The sequence below is a fragment of the Solea solea genome, chromosome 6, assembly GCF_958295425.1.
Source record: "Solea solea chromosome 6, fSolSol10.1, whole genome shotgun sequence".
NCBI lineage: Eukaryota > Metazoa > Chordata > Actinopteri > Pleuronectiformes > Soleidae > Solea > Solea solea.
In genome coordinates this window covers 2159916-2166340 of record NC_081139.1, presented here as the reverse complement: position 1 = coordinate 2166340, position 6425 = coordinate 2159916, and positions in this window count along the sequence as shown.

Here is a 6425-nt window from a genome sequence, read left to right as displayed (position 1 = left end):
ACGGCCTTGTCTTTCTTTAGGAGTGTGTGTCTGTGTGTGTGTGTGTGTGTGTGTCTGTGTGTGTGTGTGTGTGTGTGTGTGTGTGTGTGTGTGTCTACAATGTAGTGTATTTTGAGGAAACTATCCAGTGTTGATTAAGGCTTAATTGTTAATTTCACCTTAATCATATGTTTGTGTGGCGGGCAACCTGACACTGTGTGTGTTGATTGTTGGGAATAATAACAATAATAATAATAATAATTATTATTATTATTATTATTATTAGGTCTAACTGGATGAACTCACGCTCAGGAAACACTATAAAAACAGGACTTTCATTCGTCATCTCTTCCTGTACAAGAACACATGCAGCGTAATAAATAGAGATATAAAAAGCACTGTAAGCCTCTTCTTATTGACCTTTGTCACCACGTTACAGTTCTGCACCTTGTTACTGATTAGAATCTAATCCCCATGAATGATTGCTTGATTGTGTCACCGGAGCCGAAACATACGGCGCGATTACCCAGAGTTTGTGATCACAGAGCACATCCATCTCTGTGATATCTGTTTAATGGCCCTGACCCTGTGACGCCGCACTGAAGCCTCATCCCGACACTGACGGAGAAATCAGTGTCCCCGCTGATTCTCTCTTTCATCCTGCAGCCACAGGAGACGAGGACAAGGGCGAGGAGATAAGGAATGGATTTTAATTTTCTGAGAGGAGGTGAGCAGAGTGAGGATGTCAGGATTCTTTAAAGACTACAAAAAACACTAAAGTAGTATAAGCCATGAAATGAAACTGTGAGTGTAATGAGAGAAATGCTGGGACAGATAATGTGAAACAGTGGGAGTCGTATCTTATTCTCCCAGGTGACGCAGAGATTACAGTGTTTACAGGTTCATTTTAGAAATATCTGATGACAGAACATACAACTGCTCCTGGTCTCGCTCTTCTGGCTCTACCTCACCTCCCTCTTGTCCTTTCTGTCTCACACCTCACCTCTGTCCCGTATTTTTCCTTTCCCCCCCAACCTGTCTAGGCAGATGGTCGCACATCTTTGAGTCTTTCTTCCTGTTAAAAGGGAGGTTTCTTTCCGTCCACTGTTGCCTCTAGTGTTGGCTTGTGTGAACTGTTGGGTTTCTCTGCTAATAATAATTCTCTGCTAAGATAATGTATGTGGTGATTCATAGGCACTATACAAATAAAATAAAATTGGATTGAATAGAACATACATTTTCCTGATGGAAGCAAAAAGCCCAAAAAAAAAAAAAAAACTGCACAAATAAAATCAACTACGAGGATAAAAAGAAAAAAAATGAAATTGTAAAATAAAATAAGATTAAGAATAAGAAGTATCTGTTGTCAGGGTTCACTTGAAAAGAACAAGTTCCTACAACGTGACATCAACAGCGCTGCTTATATCTGATGATAATTCCCAAAAATACCTGTAGACACATGCTGGAGGACTTAAGACCTTACCAGACTTATTAAAGAAGAGGAGTCAAACTGGCGGCTTGTGGGCCACATGCGGCCCCCCAATCAATTATATATGGCCCACCACTTAGCGCGCTACGTCCTCGTCCTTTAAACATAGCGTGTGAGGCCGAGGCACAGCTGCCAGTGAAGCGATGAAATAAAGACAATTATAATGCTTATTTGCTATTATAATATTTTATATTACTAATATAAAATATTACTAATATTACTAATATTACTAATATTTTATAATAGTAATAACAAGACATTGAATAATAATAATGTATTCAACATTAGGTGACATACAGTATATAAGCTTGTTTGGGGTTTTAATTACAGTTGCCCACGTTATTATTTATTTAATTTTAGATTTAGTTATTGGTGTATTTCTCTGTTTGTGATATAACTCGATTTATTTTGTGTCATTAATATGTTTTATTTATTTATTGTGAGGTTAACGTCATTACACATTAAAACAAGCACTTTTGCTTTGAAATTCTGTGAGATATCATTGTGAATACCTTAACTGAGATATCACGATGGAATATTATGTTGTAACTTTAAGCTCCAGTTGTTTTTTTCACCCTCACTGGCGCCCAGGTCATTTGAGTTTGACACTCCTGTATTAGAGGCTTCACTAGAGGCCTGGTGGTTAGTGTGGCTGCACCCACCGACTATCTCTCCACAGAGGTTCGCTGTCGGGGTTCAAAATAGTTTCAAGTATTTACATCACACACACATAGATCTGCTGGGCCAGAGGAAACACGAGAGGGAAAAACATTAGAATCCACAGAAGAGGAGAAACGTGGCAGACACTGAGGTGCAGAGAGAGAGAGATTAAATGGTAAAATGGTAAATGGGATGGAAGAGGAACAGTAATTTGGAGGAACGTGTGCTTGCAACAATGGGCTGAGCAAGTGTGTGTGTGTGTGTGTGTGTGTGTGTGTGTGTGGTTGTGTGTGTGTGAGAGAGAGAGAGAGAAGCAGGGAGAGGATGGGAAAGAGAACAAGAGTGGAAAATGAACTGTGAGTGGAGTGCCTGATGTAAATGGCTCAGAGGACGTAAGAGAGGGAGACAAAGAGGGGGAGAAGAGGGGGATGCTTTACCACATGTGATCATCCTATTCTTTGATGCTGCCAAAAAACATTAAATCATCATATTTAAACAAAAAAAACAACACAAAACAACAACAACAACAACACACAATTATGTTTCCTGCAGCCGCTGTCTGAGGTTCACATATCAGACAGGAAGACGAGGGGTATTAGACCAGCGGGCGCTGCCATCATGATTGCCTTTGATTGTGAGTGTAATCTGTGATGCAGAACACAGCGATTCTTAGCACTGATCATGATTAGACATGATTACCTCTGTAACCTAACAAGAGACCATACGCTGCTTTCATTATCACCCGCAGGACGACAACAACGGCTAAATACGGGTTCAGAGGAGATGAATCACATGGCGAGAGATGTACGTCTAAGGTTCATATTATGTTGTTAAAATGAGGACGATGGTTGTTTTTCTTTTTATTTATGTAAGAAGAAATCAAAAGTAGACTTTATGATTAGGAAGTTTTAAAGCTGTAGAGAAGAACTTCATGATACTTCATGAATTATGATGCTTTTCCATTAGCGACAGTACCTGATACCTGCTCAGCCGATACTATGACGTCAGACTGTGGTCACAGGAGGGGCGTCCAGGGAAGACAAAAGACAGATAACACTGAGCCGTCTTCCATAAAGGACAAACAGTCACACACTGTGTCTCCCACTCCTGAAGAGGACGATGATCTGGACGAATGAGAACCTTCACAGACCGATAGCAGCTGGTTTTCCATGTCACTGAAACAGCAGTGAGAGAAGCTTTCAGCTTGATAAACCTCGTGTTTTATTCACAGAATCTTTAATGTGGACACGACTCGACGCCAAGACAAATGTTTTGTCCTTCTTTTATTGTCTGTTTTTCTGTGGTTTGCCAGTTTGACAGTCTTTTAACTTTTAAAACAAGAACAAAGTGAACACAGAGTATTTTCACTGCTTTTTTTCACATAACTATGTTTAAACGTACAGTATAAACCAGGGGAGTCAAACACATTTTTGTTCAGGGGCCACATACAGCACAATTTGATCTCAAGTGTGCCAGACCAGTAAAATAATAGCATAATAACCTATGAACAACAACTTTTTTTTCTCCTTTTGTTTTACATTTAATGAAGAATATTTTTACAAAACATGACACTTCATGAGAAATATAAGTGCAATTTCAACAATATCATGCCTCAATTTGCCATTTACACGTCACACTGGATCTATAAATGCAAACATTTAGTCACAGGTATCTGGAAGTGAATAATATTGTATTTAACATTAAGTTTAGATTGTAATCGTAATGTGAAATTTTCACAAATTCATCCTGTGGGCCGGATTGGACCCTCTGGGGGGCCGGGCCGTATGTTTGACACCCCCGGTATATACAGAGGTTATAAGAATGTGCAATATAGAGTGTCTTATATCCTTTTTTTGAGCACAACCTCGGCAATCTGATGAAAAAAAAATTGATTTTCACCAACTATATAATCACACCTGAGCAAAAAGTACTCAAAATGTTTAAAATGTGAAAACACGTCACAGTTCAAAGTTCACTTGGCTCGTTTTTAATGAACAAAACAAAACCAAAAGAAAAACAGTTGATTTTGTGACTTCTGCACAATTATTGCTACTTTATACCAAAAATGTGATATTAAATGAATCATATCTTTGACTAATAACACATAAGAAGACAAAAAACACACATGTAAAGCCTGAATATGTGACCTGTAAACACACACGCCCAGGAAGTCCATATAAGGAGTTTCTGTTGTGTTCATGTGTTGGTGTGATCTGGTTGGTGTTAGCAGCTCGTTACTTCAGCTCGTTACTTCAGCTCGTGATCTCGCCTACATTCATACCCCGGAGGATTTCCATCACTCCTTCCTTTGGCAGCAGCTAATTGGATGAGTGTGTATAATCCAACCCTATGTGACACAAGGTTCATTAAGCCAATTTAAGTCTTCCTGTCGCCACATCTCCACCCCATCCTGGAAACGTTGTCTCCTCACACAGTCTGCTGCACGCGCTGCTGCCCGTTGGTAATTATTCACCTGTATTGCTGTGCTGCATCAGCAGCCGTTGGCCACAACAGCATGCGCGGAGAGGAGTGAGGAATGTAAAATTTGCTCGCTCACTCGTGCCGTGGAACATCTGCGTGCTAACGCGGTGGCGATTCTCTTGGCAAGCACAAAAACAAACACGTTCTATAAGCTACGGCGGAACACACACAAAATCCACATAGCATGACAAGCTGCTGCCATGGAGGCAGATTAAATGAACAGCATCCATTCTGCTGTGCTGTCTTCCTTTAATAGAGGCGAGAAGAGAAACTACAGGAGCTTAGGATACAGAGAAGCAGGATATCTACTAGTGTCCACTACTATCATCATCATCATCAGTGAGTCCTGCTTCATGTTGTTGCAGAAGGTCATTTATAGCGTTGGTGTTGGGCAAGATCAAACGCCTTTGGTTGTTCTAATCCTGCAGATTAATTTGCTGCTTGTGTGTCGACTTCATAAATGTTCAAATGTTTCAGAATGCTTTTAAAATAAGGTGATTGTGATTATGTCGTCCTAGCGACTATAGCTTTAACTGAGCAGCTCAGTCCTTGTGGAAATAAAAGTGAAATAACTATCTTATCTGTGAGTGGATTAGTTCACACTGTACACATCTGATGCTAACTCATGTCTGTTGTAATTTGACTGATTTTGAATGATAACATGCAATTTATCTCATATTTTAAGATTGTATAAATGCATGTAAGGAAAGGTACAGTAGCTATGGATTCGGTTTCATTAGCTGTTTGTCAATATTGTCATTTTAACATATAGATGCTTCTTATCATTTACAGCGAGGTCATTTCAAATATTACAGCTACTAGATAATGATCATTGTTGAGGCTGAACACTAGAAAGAGGAACTGACTGATTTCTAAGGCACAGGCCATCATTTGTCGGGTTTTCGTCAGATACAGATAGATACTTTGTTTCTGCTCTTCTTTCTCTTTTTAAAGCTGAAATAGACATTTGACTTTGTTATTATCTTAAAACTGATTGCACAACATAATGGCAATAGAAAAACACAACAACACCATAGATGGACACTTTTATTGGTCCCATGTAAGCCCTGCTTAGATCCTGAGATGTTTTTTAAGAGAAATGCGACGTCTCAAATTAAGACACAAAGGAACTGTGTCTGAGATTAAAACCAATACAACGAAGAACACAGCTCTGCATGTGCTGTACTGTGAATTTCATGACACACGACACAGGCTCTGAGGAAAAGTACTTTCCAGTTTTGATGCTGCTGCATCCTGAATACATCTGAAAGGGACCCGATGTTGTCTTTTACCTTTGAATAAATTATAACCAAGTCTGTCGTGATTCATTATTACAGTCCAGGTATGATGTACAGTTTTATATAATATATGATAGTGTGTATATATGCTCTGTGTGGTCCCCGACCCAGAATGAGTTTGACATCTCTGCTCTAAATTGACCTCAGGTGAGAGTGGATGGTTGTTTGTGTCCATGTGTCCCTGTGATGGACTGGCGATCTGTCCATGGTGTGAGCCCCGCCCTTCAGCCCTGTGACCCTCACGTGGAGGATACAGCGGTAGAAAAATATGTAATTGAATACCAAGCTACCTACATCCATTCCCCTCAGTGGTATGACTACTTGGGATTAATCTCTAAGTGATTCTTTTGAAGTGGTAGTCGGGCACATAGAAGCAGCCACTGTTCTATGTGCAGAGAAAACCTGTATTTTCATTGGCCTGATGGAAAATGTTTGCAACATGAGAGAGCAGCTGGAAGGACCCTCAAACCGCCGAACACCAACACGTCAGTTTGCAAGCTCGTTGACATTTGTCTGGA